Source organism: Cydia amplana, chromosome 4 (assembly GCF_948474715.1).
Source record: "Cydia amplana chromosome 4, ilCydAmpl1.1, whole genome shotgun sequence".
NCBI lineage: Eukaryota > Metazoa > Arthropoda > Insecta > Lepidoptera > Tortricidae > Cydia > Cydia amplana.
This window is the reverse complement of record NC_086072.1, coordinates 8,125,687-8,144,419: the sequence shown is the minus strand read 5'-3', so window position 1 is coordinate 8,144,419 and position 18,733 is coordinate 8,125,687. Positions and strand designations below refer to the sequence as shown.

Genomic DNA, 18,733 nt, shown 5'->3' with positions numbered 1-18,733 from the left:
TAGGTTTTTTTTTCCGACTTAAGGCCCAAAATCCCGAAAAATTGATATTTTTTCCCGATAATAGCGGCTTTCGATCTGGCAACCCTACGTGCAGTTGTGCAAGATGAAATAGTCGTTTTATCAGCTAATGGCAAACTCAGTTAAGCCAATGACGTGGGTACCAGTTACTATTACATGCTCGTAAGCTCTATTGTTGTATTTATTATCTAACACATATTTACATCTTATACACGTATGTAAGCAAGCAAGCGACCCGCGTCGAGCCCGTCAGCGCGCGCGCGGGGCGCGCGTGGCGAGAGTGGGCAGAGCAGCTGACGTAGTGCCAATAATGTAAAATATCGTTGTTTTTAATACAATTAATTTAATAGGTTTTTTTTTCCGACTTAAGGCCCAAAATCCCGAAAAATTGATATTTTTTCCCGATAATAGCGGCTTTCGATCTGGCAACCCTACGTGCAGTTGTGCAAGATGAAATAGTCGTTTTATCAGCTAATGGCAAACTCAGTTAAGCCAATGACGTGGGTACCAGTTACTATTACATGCTCGTAAGCTCTATTGTTGTATTTATTATCTAACACATATTTACATCTTATACACGTATGTAGAGTGGGTTTAAGAATACATAAATTATATGTAACATGTGTTTATTATAATATATCCTATGCACGTGTTACCGTGTACAATTTAACATACCTAGACGTGATTGATTATGTGTAAAACTATTCACGCCATTCTAATATTTACGATTAGTATTATTAGGAAGCCAGTCAGGACGATTACAAAATTGCAATATTATCTACTTGAATGTAGAGCGATTTGTGCGAGAAAACGTTTAAATAAGAGTAAACTGTCTCACAGTTATGTAAAGTAAGTAATAGGTAAAAGTCGAACAGCACATGCGTAACTAAATCCGTTCTATGCATGTAATACGTGGAATAGTCTAGCAGTGAATTAGCTTTATTTAACTAGTTTACGTATGACGTCTGCTTGTTTATGCATGAGTATGGCCACCGTCACAAGAGTTCCCTTCGTCGAGTGGGCTTGAGTAAATGTGTAGCCTAATTAGAATGCTAGCCGTGATCCGAGTTCGTCCTGCACTTTCTAGTAGGAACAATGGAATTCTGGCGCATTGTGAAACGACGCTTCTACTGCTTGAAATAATGTCGCATTTGCAGTGCATCGCTTTGGGTACATTAGAGAATGGGTAAGACGAGCCAGACAAAGGATGTTTGGAAAGAGACATCTGAAATTTTTGGTTGGTATCTTTTCGGGGTAAACAAGAAATGTCTCGATGCTGATGGCACACGTGGGTAAAAGATTGTGTGATGCCATATTATTAAACAGCTAGATTATCAAATTTAAACACTGAATCTAGTAACTTTTTCGTGTAAGTTCACTATATAATTAGTTTGTTTTTGTGTGCATAAGGAAACTGGGCCCAATCATAAACATATTTGACCGTGTATTAGTTTAGCTTTATGGCAAAAAATCATTTTTAATTGACACATATGTTGTGATATCAGGCCGAATGGCGTAATATTGGTTCATTTAATAGAGGTCAAATGGGTGCTGATAAGCGGGTTCGCGAGGCGATGACCTCGGCGAATTGTCGCAGTGCGCTGCTGTTTTCGCTTCCTCGGTACCAATTTCAAACCACGAAGGTAGTAGAAAGTATAGGCCCTTATAGTATATGAACGGTATGCAACCACATTTTTAATCATATAACCTTTTGACGGTCACGCATCAATGCAACTTAATTTGAGAAAAATAATCGGGGAGATTTAGTGCCTAATAATCTATGGAATTACAGGTTGTATTGGCAGTTATGATATCACTATCATCGCACCTATCTGCGTAAGTATACTTTCAGAACTTGTCCTGTGCCGAGAAAAGGTTGCTACGTACTTCATGTCCTAGAACTCCCAGTCCTGTAATCCTGCCATTGTTTGCGGGGGTTGCCGGCCGGAGCCGCACTGGGATTTGTTCAATTTGATTGTGGGGATGTTTACGCTCGTATCACAATTACCAGACGCTGAGCCTTCACGTGTTTGTATAAGAGAGAAAAGGATTGAGAGGAGGCGATTCCTATTTCACCTAATAATAAAATTATACGTTTATTTACGAACAATAAAATACATGACATTGCAATGAAAATAGGTCACTTTGCATGATATTATTGATATTATATAATAATGAAAGTCATATCACTATATGTACACAAAAAAACACAATCCTTCAGGATTTTAGTTTATTGTAGCTTTAGTTTCAGCTAAAACAAAGTCAAAAAAAGATAGCACCTGGTGAGTGAATTATAAGGTGCAGTCGAATGCTCGGTAGATGACCGAAGCAATTAATGGGAAAGAAATAGAAGTATAAAGTGTATATTCTAAACTACTTGTGTGTACTTAGCTTGTCTAATTTGATTGGCCGTTATTATAGGTACTTAATAATTCTAAAAGTAATCCATCTAGTACGACCAACGACCTTAGTCTCACAGTCAGGTCAGTAAGTCTTGTGTTGTTGGTACTAGACGACAATCTTACGGTGTCATATATAAATATAACTAATATACTATAAATATTTATATACGTAGAAAACATCCTTAACTCAGCCTTCCTTAACAAAAAAATGCCCTTACCCAGGATTCGAACCCGGGAGATCGTGCTTCGTTGGCACTGTTGGCAGGATTACCGACTAGGCTTAAAAATTACAAAAATAAATTAAATGGTCACGAAGGTTTACAAACAAAGTAATTGGCTGAAAATTGAACTGTGGAAATCGAATCGATAACCCGCTATATAGCAAGGTCACGGTAACGGTAGTTATTGCAGCATATCTCTACCTAATACTACATAGAAAATTTATTCGCAAAATGCCCACATCGGTTGCAAAGTTTGATGAACTATGGTCGAGATACTTCACATGCAGTTACCTAAAATCCCTACTTAAATAAATAAATGCGAAAGAACCCTAGCTGTCTGTCTGTCTGTTACCTCTTCACGCTTAAACTGCAGAATCGACATAGATTAAATTTGGTGTGGATAGTTTGAGGTCCGAGGAAGGACATAGGATAGTTTTTATTTTATCCATCATCATTATCTCACGCAGACGAAGTCGCAGGCAGAAGCTAATTATAATATAAAAGTAACCCCCGATGCATTTAATTTACCTAGCAGCAGGTTTTACTTTTCCCTACGGTTGGCTGTACTGTACAATATGGTCGTCGAATATGACACCTTGCTAGGTTACAAGTACAACACCCCCACCCACAGGTGCTTTCGCCAATTGTATGGAATCAATTGCGAAGTTTATCCTTTCAAGTAAATTAAAACACAAATGTTTGCAAACGTTAATGCTTTGGCAGTCATTCACAAATCTTACGGATCGCTTCGCTATTAGTAACCCAGTGTAATTCTGACCTTCGATTAATGCAGTCGTTATTAAACCAAGGATCGAATTATATTAAACGTAGGTAACCAGTCGAATACAAAATGTTTTATGAATAAATAGGCTAATATGTAGTCGGAACATACAGCATTTGCATATGTATTATAATATGTACACTACTTAAATACTATACGTATACGGTAAGGGGTCGACAACAGTCTAGTCTGCAATGTCACGCAACCCAAAATACTGATTGACAGGTGTATAAGCTGATTACGGCACATAAATATGCTGTAAGTAAAGCCCATCCACTCTTGATACTCTGTTATAGCTTGATTTTATTGGATGAAGATTAAACATGAAAATTGTTTATGAACTCATCTTGGATTAGACTGTGTTCTTCGTTGGTTAAATTGGCATTTAAACTCACTACTCTCATCTCACTAGCTTTGTGGTGCAACTTATTCGAGTAATTTGGTAACTACTTCTTTAGCAGTCTTTCCCTGAAATTTGTTTGTTCGTAAACTTCGTAATATGATCATAATCAATATATATGTAATGCCATACGACACCCATATTTTGTTACATCGATATCGATATGTCTACAAATCGACCATGTGACGAGCTTTAAAAAAAACTGAGGTAATGTCCCCTGAGCTTAACGTTGTATCCACTATATATGTATATTATGTATGCGGCTACGACTTTACAAGGTCACAGCGACAACCATTTATTAAAATACTGATTTGAATCGTTCGAATTAACTTAACTGCGGTATTTCATGTTGTTGACGTAATTAATAGGTTTATCATTGCTGTTTATATTTACGTTATGGTTTTCTCGATTACTGAAATGAAATGAGTTTTTAATATTTGGGGTAGGTTATGAAGTTGCGGTATAATTATATTTATACATATAGACCATATAGTTACCACGTTTCACGAAACTGTTAAACATGAGAATGTAGTGGTGGTCGAGTACCTACCTACATATTATTTATTATATACTTAGGTACATATTGTTATTGCATTTCTTATTAGTAAGAAATTATCTGTCAAATAAATCACAAGCACCGCAATGTGAAATTTAAAAGCTTGTTCTTGAAGAACGGTCCTATATAATTTACTACACTGCAAAAGAATCTGTAACATAAACAATTAGAGTCTGATTAAGCTAACTCTGCACAGATAGTGCAGTGGCACAGTGTGATAGTGTCACCATATACATGAATAATATATGAAACTATGAAGATATCTGAAATCAACAATATTTTTTTTTACCTACTATATTTAATATATACTTGTGGCAACGATGGGCCCAACATCCTCAATTATATCAATGTATGCCATTACATGATTGCAATTACGATAAAATTGTATTTAGGTGATATTCCGTCGAAACAAAATACACAGTAAAAAGGATGTACGGTCAATTAAATAAAATATTAGTTTATATGGGGCATTATCTATGAAAAGGGACCTTATTGTCGATGGCGCTTACGCCGCACAGCGTCGCGCGGCATTGTATTTATATCGGAGCATCGTTAATAATGGCGTAAGCGCCACCGACAATAAGGTCCGTTTTTATTGATAACGTCACATATAGAGGTTAGGTTTCGACGTTTTTCCTCTTGCAGGTAAACCGTATGTAAAACTTTCCAGTTTTAATAGTTGTACAATTTCTTAATCATAGGTTTTATTCCTGTCTGTCCATAACTTGGTTAATTCTATAGGGTCAGACAGGCATTCATGCTATGTTATGGTAGTTTTCATTTCCGTCGTCTCGTTCCATAAATAGCCTAAACAAACAGCCTATTTCCTGATTAGAGGATCAAGTAAGTAAAAATCTCTGCATGCCATTACGGGCTCATTCCGCATTCCACCAGTGTCTCTTAATTAATTTCATACCTATTTCTGAAAATAAATGTTAATAATTTTTTTTGTTGTCCATTACAAATCCTCAACATCAATATCGTCTTTTATCATTTTCAATTATTAGGTAGTCTACGTAGTCTAAGCTAACTCTGTATACGGACTTGTTAGCTACACATTAGATTTGCATGGTAAGTAACGCTATTATAACATCATAAAAAAATCGTATCTAACAAAAAATCTTTTATCAAAAACTTCTAGTTTGCACAACAGCAGAATGCTGATTTGGTTTGCAATTAAATAGTTTATTTTGCTGTGTAATTAATTAGGTTAGTATTTTCTTGCTGTCGTTTAAACAGTACCCTTTTCCTGTGCCAACAGCTTAAACGGACTACAGACGGGATCGGCATCAGATCATACATTTACCACCCTCGCTTTTGGCTCATGCGCCAAAACCTACCTTTTAGACACAAATTCTTTTCTGCGTAGGATTGTAACGCGCTATTAAATCTAGTAGGTAAGAGGTTGCATTAAGATTATTACCGCTCCTACTTTAGTAAAATGCTCTATGCACGCTTGGATAAGAGAAACCATGGCATTGCTATTGTGTATAATTGTATATAATAATAATTAATGGGCGGACGACGGATGCAATATACGTCAAAATCATGTTGTCTTATTTAAACCAATTTTAATTACGTATATCGTTTGACATGATTTTGACGTATCTTGCATCCGTCGTCCGCCCATTAATAATAATATTATATAATAATTTCAGCCTATATACGTCCCACTTCTGCACCGCACGCGTCGCACAGGCCTCCTCTCATGCGCGAGAGGGTTTGGGCTATAGTTGTGTATACTATTGAGTATATTACTACCTATATATAGTAAGTGGAACTACACGTCTCCTAGGCTTCAATTTAACAAAGTGCTTCTGCAACAAAATAAAGTGGTGTTATAATTCAATCAACTGTTGTTATGTTCCGGTGTTCGCGACGCTAGACAACAAACAAAACAGCTCCACATTCGGTATCTCTGTCCTTGTCCAACCCATTGTATGTCGATGCATGCATTGAATGATGCTACGTTATTTCAGATTTCTGACACGGATACGCGATGTTTTACCTCATTAATCATTGTTTGCATGAATATGAATAGAAAACCTTAGGAATTAATCGCAGATATTCTGAACTGAGGCGAAGTGGGCTATGCGGAGGTTATGGTGTTAGTTACAGACATGGCATGACTTGGAAACTACCGACATACCCATGATATTTATACCAAACTATACCAGGGGGCCTAGCCAAGATGACATAGACAAATGCCAAAAGAAAATTGAAAATCTATCAGGATGACAGATGCTACGAAAAGTTATTTAAGTTTCGATCAACGATTGTCATCATTATGCCATTGGTTATGCCCCCAGGAGTGAAGACAGCGGAGTATGCAGATATACTTCACAAGTAGAATAGCATAGCGCATGTTTTATGGGAAAACTATAGATATTTGGATCGTTGTGTCTCTACCTATGGGCTGTAAAAGTGAGCATGTAGCTATAACGGTAATCTTTCACAGAGGTTTAATGTCAATTTGGCGTAAATGGGTAAAACAGCTCATGAATTAGGTTGATAAACATCTTGCTTATTTATAAATGATATTAATTGTTAACATATCTAACATTTCCTGTTTCTATAGCCCATTCTTCATATCAGAGCAGAGTATGTAGGTACCTATAAACAAGATCAGCGAGGAAGATAATGTAGAGTTACCTCCACGATTAAGATCGATCCACGTTGAAGCGGTTAACGGTGTAACATTGCGAGCCCTTAACTAACCGCTTCCTCCGCTGGACGGAGACTACTTACAGTACTTACTTAACAAACAGTAAGTTCAGTTGCGACAGTCGCTCATCAAACGAAACTTGCTGAATTAATTAACACTCATCCGAAATTAATTGCAGTGTTGTAATGACGAGTTACTTAGTAGTTATTTCGCCATTATAACTATTTAGTGAGATTTTTTTATGTTTTTTTTTGTAAGTCCCCAATCCGCATTGGGCTAACGTGGGTACTATAGCCCAAGCCCTCTCGCGCATGAGAGATTGGTGTAGTATAAACTAATTGTAATATTTTTCAGTGACGCTTACATTTTAGTATGGTCTAAAGGTCTACAAATTAACTTATTTCTATCTTTACGATCGTAACAAGTGAAACTGATCCCACATACTTCTATAGAGGAATACCTAAATATTAGCGCTTTGTTTCACGATATATTATTGCCAATAACACAATTGCACAAATCTTTGAGCGGAACTCGTGATCGAATGTCTTTCACTGCCGCGCAGGCCATTCTGCTGCGTTAACAATGTTATCCGCACGGATCACTTCGTACAAACCGACCTTGTTATTTACTTTCATTATACGAGGGGCGTTCAAAATATTCTCGGTATTGATATCTTACAACCTCTTCTAAAATTTATTTCGTTACTGGCCGCTAAGGTTTATTCATTGACATTAAAAAAAAGTATAATTCGAAGCGAGATGTTCTTTTGTTTTTCTGCAATTGCTGAACAAACATGAACATCATGTGGGAATTGACAATGTTAACTAAATTAGAACATCGATGCGTGATAAAATTCTTGACAAAACAGGGTAAAAATCAAAAAACCATAAAAGAGGAAATGGATTGTGTTTACCGTGAGTCTGCTCCTTCTTTATCTACCATTCAAAAGTGGTCAAGCGAGTTTAAACGTGGAAGGGAGAGTGTTGAAGACGACCCTAGACCTGGCCGGCCTGTAGTAGCTACTTCACAAGAAAATATTGATAAAGTGGAAAAACTTATATTGGAAGATGGTCGAGTGAAGGTAAAATCTATAGCACAAGTAACCAATCTCTCTATTGGTACCGTACATGATATTATCCATGACCATCTTAATATGTCAAAAGTAAGTGCAAGATGGGTTCCGCGAATGCTGACTCGGCTTTAAAAAGATATGCGTGTAGCTTGTTGTTCCGATTTTATTGACCTGTGCGGTGAAAATCCTGATGAGGTGCTGCAAAGAATAGTTACTGGAGATGAAACCTGGGTTCATCATTATGACCCAGAGAGTAAACAAGAATTAGCGTATCGCCGGTCAGTTTCCTAATTCGTCAATTTTGCTGATTCAACAGTTTACCTTCTGGTCATTTTCACTAGGTTGACAATTTCGCTAGTGGGTCATTTTCCTAAACCTTCAGTTTACTCTTTCGCCAGTTTTGCTAGGCTTCAGTTTCGTAAATTTGCTAGTTTCCTTATGTGCTAATTTAATTATTCGTCAGTTTGGTCAAATGGTCATTTCCCCTAGATAATCGGTTTCTATATTCGCCAGTTTCACTAGTTGCCAGGGTCTTATAGTCGTGTTTCGGTGTATCAAATATACAAGGTGATTTCATTTAGCAAGAGACCATGCTTGATGCAGAATCAAAAGATGAACCTATTGATGGTTCATTGATGTTTCTAGTCACCTTATTAAATGTTATTTTAAAACTATTATCCGACACCATACAAAGTTATGTCATCTGCTATTCTCCTGTAGGTACAGTCACCTGCGAAATTATCTTCCAGAACAAATACTGTAAAAGTATCTTATTTAAGCAATCTCATTTGTAGAGCCATAAACGCGTGTCACATATTTTAGTGGCCTTTGTGCTTTGTTGTCGAAGATACTTTGTAATACTATTATTTTGTAAACGTAATTCTAATGATAAAGGTACTTATGCATGCAAACTAACTTTTGACCTTTGTAGAGATTACATTGCTACTTTTACGATATAAGTTATAATATTGGATTGTTGTATAAGGAAAGTAACGGATTAGTAAAATGACGAAATAGCAAAACTGACAACTTAAGATAATTGAGGAATAAGGAAGTTTGCGACTCAAGAAACTGGCTTAATAGGGGCTCTGACAATTTAGTGAAACTGGCAAAAAAGGAAATTGGCGAATTAAGAAACAGTCTAATCATTAAACTGTTGAATCAGCAAAATTGACGAATTAGGAAACTGACCGGCGATACGCTAATTCGTAAACAAGAGTCCATGCAGTGGCACATTAAGGGTTCAGCTCATCCCAAGAAGTTCAAGGTCATCCCTTCAGCTGGCAAGGTCATGGCCACGATATTTTGGGATTGTGAAGGAGTATTACTGATCGATTATAAAGAAAAAGGTGTAAATATCACAGGACAGTACTACGCTTACATTCTACGTCAATTAAAGGATGCAATCAAAGAAAAAAGGCGAGGAAAGTTAACCAAAGGTGTTATGCTTCTGCATGACAACGCCCCCGTCCATACTGCTCATATTGCCAAGGCAGCTATTGTTGAATGTGGGTTTGAAACTGTTACTCACCCACCGTATAGTCCGGACTTAGCCCCCAGCGACTTCTTTTTGTTCCCCAATCTTAAAAAGGATCTGCGTGGAAATAAATTTTCCGATGATGAAGCATTGAAGGCGGCAGTGGAGGAGCATTTTTACACCAAAGATAAAAAATATTTTTATGCAGGATTAAAAAAAATAATTGATCGATCTTTTAAGTGTATGAACATAGGGGGGGAGTATATTGAAAAATAAAAATATCAAACTTTTCGTACTTGTTTGTTTTCATTCTCATACCGAGAATATTTTGAACACCCCTCGTATGGAGCAGTGTACGATTCGTTACGGAACAGAAATAGCAAGGCTTTCAAACCTATGTCAAGTTAGGTTGATTTAATAACTGTTCGAATATTTTAAGATCATAGATAGCACATTCGTTAATCTTCTGAATGTCAAAGATTCAAATCACACAGAGGGAAAACTGCGTGGTGCTGACTTGCTGAGGCTAGGCTAGAGGCTAGGCCCTGCCGTATGGAAGACGCTATAAGTATATTATACTGTGTATCTACTTCTTACGAAAACATCTTTATCGTAAGAAAAACCGAGTGAAATTAAATTTAGAGAAACTAAACAACTTACTTACTAAAGCTGCATTAATAGTAGGTAGTAGCAGTGTTGGCCGAAACGTTAATGCAATTGACTATTTGTGACCATTAACTATTATAAATAGAACCGTAAACTGTAACCGTCCGTTACGGTTTACGGTTCAATTTGTACTGGTTAACCACTGGTGACCATTAGGTCAATTGCAATTAACGTTCGGCCACCACTGGGTAGTAGTGACTGCTAGCCATTACTAAAGCCACTTTACCTCTAGTACCACATAGATGGCAAACAAGCATACGGGCCGCCTGATGGTAAGCAGTCACCATAGCCTATGGACGCCTGCAACTCCAGAGGTGTTACATGCGCGTTGCTCTAGTACCTCTACCTAGACTACTGTCCTGTACGATATTACTATATCGTGCAGGAACATAGTGCTGCTTTCGAGTTGCACCGACGGCCAGACCAGACGGCAGCGAGCGCGTTTGCGCAACCAGCTTGCGTCAGGGCGCGGCCCTGGTTCGGACTTGGGCCTCTCTACTTTATGCATATTTATTTGAGCCGTTCTAAGCCACTTTGGCGTTTATCTAGAGGGTTACTGACGTAAAGATGCAACGTTAGTCGTTAAAACATATTTGTTTCCAGTGGATGTAAGCTGAATGCTTCGTTTTGGATCCTTTAATCCTTGACATTTAGCCATTTCCTCATTATGTGTCGGATTAACTCGTGATGCGCAGGTAAGGAACGATAATTCGGTTGATGAATTAAGTATACTTGAATCCTTGGGTCAGCAGGTCAAGATCCATGTGTGCTACATTAATTGTTTATACAACAAGGCGCTGTTTTATTTACATTATACAATGACTGCAAAATTAAGCAATATTATTATTTATCGCTAAGAGCACAACATTTCGGTTTCGTCGCAACATTAACATGAAGTTGTTTAGCCGTGACGAGATAGGAACAACAGTAGGTATTTGATTAATTGTTTACCTACTACTTATAGCAAAGAGCGCATAGTTGGCAGCGCCGCTGTGCATTCTGCGCCGGCGACAGAGGCGGAAGCGCTTTACTGACCCACTTGCTCTTCTGCTTAGCGTGCGCAGTCATATGCTACGAAATCGAATCATTTTAGGTTAAATTTTACATATGCGAATGCATTCCAAGTTCGTAATGCGTGTGAATCACGTGTAAGAACGCGCATTGGTTATATCCGTATTCTGTCTAGTCGGAGTTATTGTTTGATTTCTGAAGTGTAAAACGCTTGCAATAATGTTGATTTTTAGGCGATTATGTAAGTATAACAAGTTTCTGATGATATGTCACTATGCAACAACATTGTCTAAATGATAAATATTAGTGAGCTAGATAGCGACGGATCCTTCATAATATAGCCAATGATGCCATAAACGCGACTAATAATAAATGATGTACCGATGTAATGTAAAAATATTACCAGTAAGTACGTACGGTACGTACCGTCTTATTTCTTAATAACAAAAGGATAAAAGAAGTGCAAATGTTTTGGTGAGTTTTAATTCAGAAAAAAAATCTAGTCTTGTTTATTTATGGCACATCTCAAAGATCTTAAGCATCATTTTCATCCTCTTGTTTAAGTGTAAATACTAATAACCGCTATAAGTACTAAGATACATTTCCTAAACAATGCAATGATTTATTTTGATGAAAGGGTTTGCAGACTCGCTCCCGTCTTTGCCGAGGCCGAGGGGCCGAAGGGCGATCCGATTATTGGGTGCCAATTGATTTAAATAGGTGCGATGACTGATGATAGAGGGCGGACTATCTTTACAGATGGGGGAGCGCAAGCTGAAGATTTATTCGATAATCTTGTTTCGTTTTGATATTGAATTACTCGTGTATGAATAATACCTATATTATTCATACACGGTAATTCAATATCATTCTGTCACGTTCTGGACGGATCAAACGACGGCCAAAGATAGAGGACCTTAAAAGCTACCATTTGAAGTTTGATCCCCAAGTAGCTTCAGCGAAAATAATTGGATCGGACAATATTGACAAAAGCAGGGCATTATATCGAATATAATTTCCCAAATCTTATCCAGTTCCAGCCTATTTACCTAAATTAATTAAAATACCGAATAATAGTAGCTCTGAATGAGATATAGATTGATATTTTGGTGTGTATTTATAAAAAAACGAGCCAAGTTTTATCTCATTTTACAAATGGACTTTATAGCTACAGCAACTTCATGCTTTAACGAATTATTCATCGAGCAATCCGGAAAAGTTAAAAGGGAAGTCGCCGAAGTCGGAGAAGGAAACTTCGGCCGCTAACAAAAAATTTAGGCAGGGACAGATATTCTGAATTAAGCAAATAAATCACCTTTTTACCCGCTTTCCGGACAATCGTTAATGGTAAACCCTTCAGCCACTTCCACTTACATTAAAATAGGTATCCCTTCTGTGAATAAAGTGTTCGGCTATCTAATACATAGGTATCTACCTAAGATGTTCTAAATGTAAATAAGTAAATAAAATACTATAGTGGTGGTAGAACTGGTAGCAGTGGTAGATTGAGTTAGGATCGTAACAAGATATTGCATTGTGATGAACTAACAAAGTAAGCCAATTCAATGAATCAAAGTTGCGACCTTGGTATGTAAAGGTGCAACGTACGCGGAAGATATGCTTTTGACGTGAATGACATAAGCATTGGAATTACTTAGGTTGTTATAATAAAAACATGCAACGGGTTGCACTCCGGGAGTGCCGGCAGAAGTGAAAACTCAATGACATTGTAACCGATAACTACAGAAATATCTACATTTCACCCGAGCGAAGCCGGGTTTTCATCTAGTATATTTAACACTTTAAACTCTCGCGTTTTGTAAACATATTTAATTACAATTCGCGGTAGACCCGTTTGTGTAATTAAATATATTTAGTATATTTATAAAGTACTCACTCATTTTCTCAGTACCATGCAGTCACAGTCGCAGTCGTGTGAATAAATACACATGTATCCTTAATATTTGTATCATTCAAACGCTTTTTTAACGCGCGTTGAAAAAGCTGCCATGCGAATATAGATCAGTCAAATCTTACAAAAAAATCTCCTAAAAAAAACATTGCGTGATGTAACTGATGTAGTTCTATATTTTTGTGTATGTTGTTTGGAGTCCTTGGAGAAATGTAACACTGTGTTTTGCAAGCAAAAAAAAGTTGTGCTCCATTCGTAATTTGCAAAAAACTGCAAAAATTTCGGACTTTTTTCAGTTTTTGGACTTTTATTATAAAACTATGGGTTTTTGGTCAAAGCTTGCTATGTAATGTTGAAAGAACATTAAATTTGGAACAATTTAAGCCCATTTACAGCGCCGTATGTCAAATAGTTCATGAGATATGGAATTTTAATGGCTCCTCTACACGATGGGTCAGCGCCGGCCACTCCAAGGCCACGCAGCCATGCGGTAGAATGAGATAGCAATATCACTTGCTCCCTCTAACTAAAAAAGGGTATTTTTAACAAGCTTTTATTAGGTCGACCTGTATGTAACTAACTATGTAATGGAATCTAAGGTAACCAATTTAACCATCTTCCAAGGATCGTAGCGTCATGAAAATTGGCAGCTGTATGTAGTTCTGATGACAATACAATAATATGGTACTATCGAACTGATCTGATGATGGAGACAGGAGGTGGCCATATGAACTCTCGACCTGTATGTAACTAACATGTAATGGAATCTAAGGTAACTAATTTAACCATCTTCCAAGGATCGTAGCGTCATGAAAATTGGCAGCTGTATGTAGTTCTGATGACAGTACAATAATATGGTACTGTCGAACTGATCTGATGATGGAGACAGGAGGTGGCCATATGAACTCTCGACCTGTATGTAACTAACATGTAATGGAATCTAAGGTTACTAATTGAACCATCTTCCAAGGATCGTAGCGTCATGAAAATTGGCAGCTGTATGTAGTTCTGATGACAGTACAATAATATGGTACTGTCGAACTGATCTGATGATGGAGACAGGAGGTGGCCATAGGAACTCTGTGATGAAACAACGCAATCTAATTGTGTTAGGGGTTTTTAGAATTGTCTCGATGAATATTAGTTGTCTGTCGTAAGAAAAGTACAGTCAGCGATAAAAGCTTGTACCAAAAATTAAATTTTTGCCAAAAACTTATTTTCCTTAGAATGAAATTTTTCGTTTTTCCTATATATCAGGACAAATATCGGCACAACCGCTCATGCTATGAGATATATTGGGTGAATAAAGTTGTAGCAAATTTAATTACCTTTCATTTAAAAATTACACATAGTTTTATAATAAAGTAAAGTAAATTCTTTATTTGCATTAAATGTGCAAAAACTGAAAAAGTCCGAAGTTTTTGCAGTTTTTTGCAAATTACGAAGGGAGCACAACTTTTTTTTGCTTGCAAAACATAGTTTTACATTCCTCCAAGGACTCCAAACAACATACACAAAAATATAGAACTACATCATGCAATGTTTTTTTATTGTAAGATTTGACTGATCTAATAGGGCTTTACGCTTGTTTAAAATTCGAATAGACATTGTAAAGTTACCTTGCCGACCTTGCATCTAAATATATTTGGTCATGGTATTTTGAGTCTTATTCACCAGTACTAGAGTTCACTTTTATTAGCGATTTCATCAAGATGTAGCTTTATTGAATTATGTCATTGAGTGGCCCTTACGGTCCTTACACTCTCAAGTTTATAATTTTTTCCCCATCTCAAAAAGTGCCCAGTGCCGCTAAAGAAGTTTTCACTTCAATAATTGCTACAAATTAGGTACCTACACCTACCAAGTACTTTCCTATAACTTGAACTAGTTGACTTCAACATGCGTACCTATTATCATTTATCATTAGAGATTACACAAACTTAACAAGTTCAGCTAAAGCTATGCGCTTGGTCAGCATTGTAAATAATAGGTAACTCTATTAACTCTGAACAACTGAACTATCCTCGTAAGTAATTTGCAAAACACTAGCAAACACAAAAACACTAGCCTTTTGGTGGAGGAAAACATAAAAATACTAGCTACAACACTTAATTTGTCTGGGTCTGTAGGACAAATCAGTAGCATTCAGGAAAAGCGGCCAAGTGCGAGTCGGACTCGCCCATGAAGGGTTCCGTATTTAGGCGATTTATGACGTATTAAAAAAAAACTACTTACTAGATCTCGTTCAAACCAATTTTCGGTGGAAGTTTACACGGTAATGTACATCATATATTTTATTTTAGTTTTATCATTCTGTTATTTTAGAACTTGGGGGGGGGGGGGGGGGACACATTTTACCACTTTGGAAGTGTCTCTCGCGCAAACTATTCAGTTTAGAAAAAAATGATATTAGAAACCTCAATATCATTTTTGAAGACCTATCCATACACGTATAGGTTTGATGAAAAAAAAAATTTTTTTTGAGTCTCAGTTCTAAGTATAGGAAATTAGGAAACCCCAAAAATGTATTGTTTTTTTTTCTGTGTGAAAATCTTAATGCGGTTCACAGAAAGCCCTTGCTACACGGTCGCCAACAAGCCTTCTAACCGTCTAACCTTGGTCTGCCCTTGGTCAGTTTTGGTCTAATTTTGTTGGAAACAACTGTCTACACGGTCCGTCCAGACCAAGGCCACGAGGTCTGAGGGGCTTGTCGGCGACCGTGTAGCAAGGGCTGAATACATCTACTTACCAAGTTTCAACAGTATAGTTCTTATAGTTTCGGAGAAAAGTGACTGTGACATACACGGACAGACGGACAGACAGACAGACAGACAGACAGACATGACGAATCTATAAGGGTTCCGTTTTTTGCCATTTGGCTACGGAACCCTAAAAACGGTGGTTATTTAAATTGGACCTTAGCTTATTGTAAGATGTTACAAGGAAATTTAAGTGCGCTATAAGATGAGGACTAAAATTTGCAGCTGGACATGATAATAATACATATTTCAATAAAAACTTTATTAGGGATTGTAATGTTGTTATTTGGGACATTATAAAAGTAAGGTTGATATAACAAAAGGACAAAAAATAAATTTATGAAAAGCTCCACATCACAATCAGCAGACTGATTAAAATAACTCAGAAGAGATTAGCAATTTTAATAACAAAGCTTCCGTGAGACGAAGATATATTAGATATATTTTAAGTCAAAAATTGTTTGACAAATTTAAATTTCGACTTAAAATACTGAGTGATCTTGTTTTAATACCTTAGTATATAAATTTAATAGTAGTTTATGCAACAGTGATATAATAAGGGTTCTTAAAATTCAAGGGTCGAAGTTACAAAACGAGACGTAGTCGAGTTTTGTAAAAAAAGACCCGAAAATTTTAAGAACCAATTATGAGCTGTTGCATACATTACTTTTTCTATGACAGCTGCAGCAAAAAAAAAAAAAAAAAAAAAAAAAAAAAAAAAAAAAAAAAAAAAAAAAGAGTTATTATTAAAAAAAAACAGATTATTAAAAAAAAAGAGGTATTATTAAAAATAAAGAGTTATTATTAAAAAAAAGAGTTATTATTAAAAAAAAGAGTTATTATTTAAAAAAAATTGAGTTATTATTAAAAAAAAAAAAGAGTTATTATTGTAAATGAAAACATACCTCTTTCAATCAAGATGATCGGAACTTGTATCTTTAAAAAAAATAAAGCAGTTGTATTATACTCATAAGATGACTGCTAGCAGTCATCTTATGAGCCTATAGACAAAGCATTCAAATGACATTGCTTTAGATATCACTGTCAGTCATTTAATTGACACATTTAAGTGCTGGAGTAGAAAAAAAGTATTAATAACCCACAAGAGAACCAATGGCGGATTAACATATTTTGGTACCCAAGAAGGTGTAGAAATATGTACACCATGGTGCCCCCATCCTCCTGGAGTCATCTATGAGATTAAATTGATTCCTAAGATTTTGGTGTTCCTCTAGCTAGACTTGGTGTCCTAATCAAGTACCAAAGTGTGCACTTATCGGTTAATCCGGCACTACAGAAGATCACATTTCACATACAGTGAAATTTTACCAAACAATATGTTACATACCTGCCTACTTTCCCTAGGCTGGGTAGTATTCTTGTCAATATGGTGTCCTAGCTATAATTTAACATTCATTGCAGTCCTGATAAACTCAAACTAACACCAACAAATTCATTGTTTGGTTCTAAATTGGAAGCTGCTCTACTTTCATCAACTTCTACCATACCTATTTTCCTAAAGTAATTGAAAAAAATGTAGTATGTTTTGCGTTTATGGGACATAACAGCATTTATTCATATTCATATTTATTATTAATAATGTACACATACATTACACGTCAAATATACAATCGGTGAAATAATAACTAAGCAATATTACATCAATAAAATTACTCATGAAAATTATTCTATATAAACATTGATGAAATGTTCAGTCAACATCATAGGTCAGAGCAGAATTTTCCTTTTCCACAACAAGACGAATCAGCTGTGATTGCCAAACACGGGCAGAGAACGAAAATAACAAAATCAATACCCACGTGATGGCGTGTTACCATTTTTTACTTGCTCCCGTAATTATATAAACCGGTTTTATCCGTAAGCTTGCTCCTTTTCTTTTCGTTTTTGACAAGACTAGACAGACAGCGAAATTTTCTGATCCCGAAATAAATATGCAACAGCAAGATGCTTGCATATTTAAAGAACAGTGTCAACCTAAACAGAGTTCTTATTGCAATTAAAATGTCGCAAATTAGGTGGAATGAGAGGTATTTACTTACGTTCTATGATGGAAATGCAATCCTGGTGAAATGGGTACAGAACAATGATGAGGACTCCGCTGTTTCCTTTGTCAGAGAAAGGCAATGAACGTCACCCAAAATCTATAAATGCACTATATTAATAATTCTTCAATCCGATTTTCACAAACACAGGTAATAAAGAAGAATAAACAAATCAAGGTTCACTTGTCAATAAAATCTGTCAACAAAATATTTAGAACGAATCGACTCGGAACACTCGCACAAGCGAGTACAAAATTCTACTGGTGGAGGTGGCGTTTCGTAAGTTTTGGTTGGCTGGCTTGTAGAATGTTGTCAGCGGTGTGAAGTTATCCGAGAACCATAAACGCCAATCCATCAGCTGATTTAGCAAAACTAGTGGCATCTCTGTTTATGGTAAATATTGAATGATGCCTAACGCAAATCACAGATGGCTAGCTGGAGCACTGACTCGGTGGCAATGGCACTAGTAAGTGATCTTATTTATTGTATATAGGTGGCGCTGATCTACAATGCGGTAAGAGGTATGAACTACTTGATTCTAATCTAGACAACAAGATGGCGCTGTAATTTCCTTGACTGAAAATGACCACGGTAAGTATTTTTTTTATTAGAAATATTTATATTGTAAAGAGAAAATATTATTATTTTGCAATGATCATCAAAACCATTCTTTTTGAGTTAAGAATGTTCAAAGATCTGTTATTTAAAAATCTGTATAAATTGTATAACA

At 36.4% G+C, this 18,733-nt stretch overlaps 1 protein-coding gene across 1 annotated transcript in view; it reads right to left on the bottom strand.

The window, feature by feature from the left end:
* LOC134663176 (solute carrier organic anion transporter family member 3A1-like) overlaps positions 1-18,427 on the bottom strand; it is an 80,764-nt gene extending 62,337 nt beyond the window's left edge. The window contains exon 1 of the mRNA XM_063519542.1: positions 17,997-18,427. The gene's annotated coding sequence lies outside the window, so the exon portion shown is untranslated. The remainder of the gene's footprint in view (positions 1-17,996) is intronic.
* Positions 18,428-18,733: the final 306 nt, after the last annotated feature.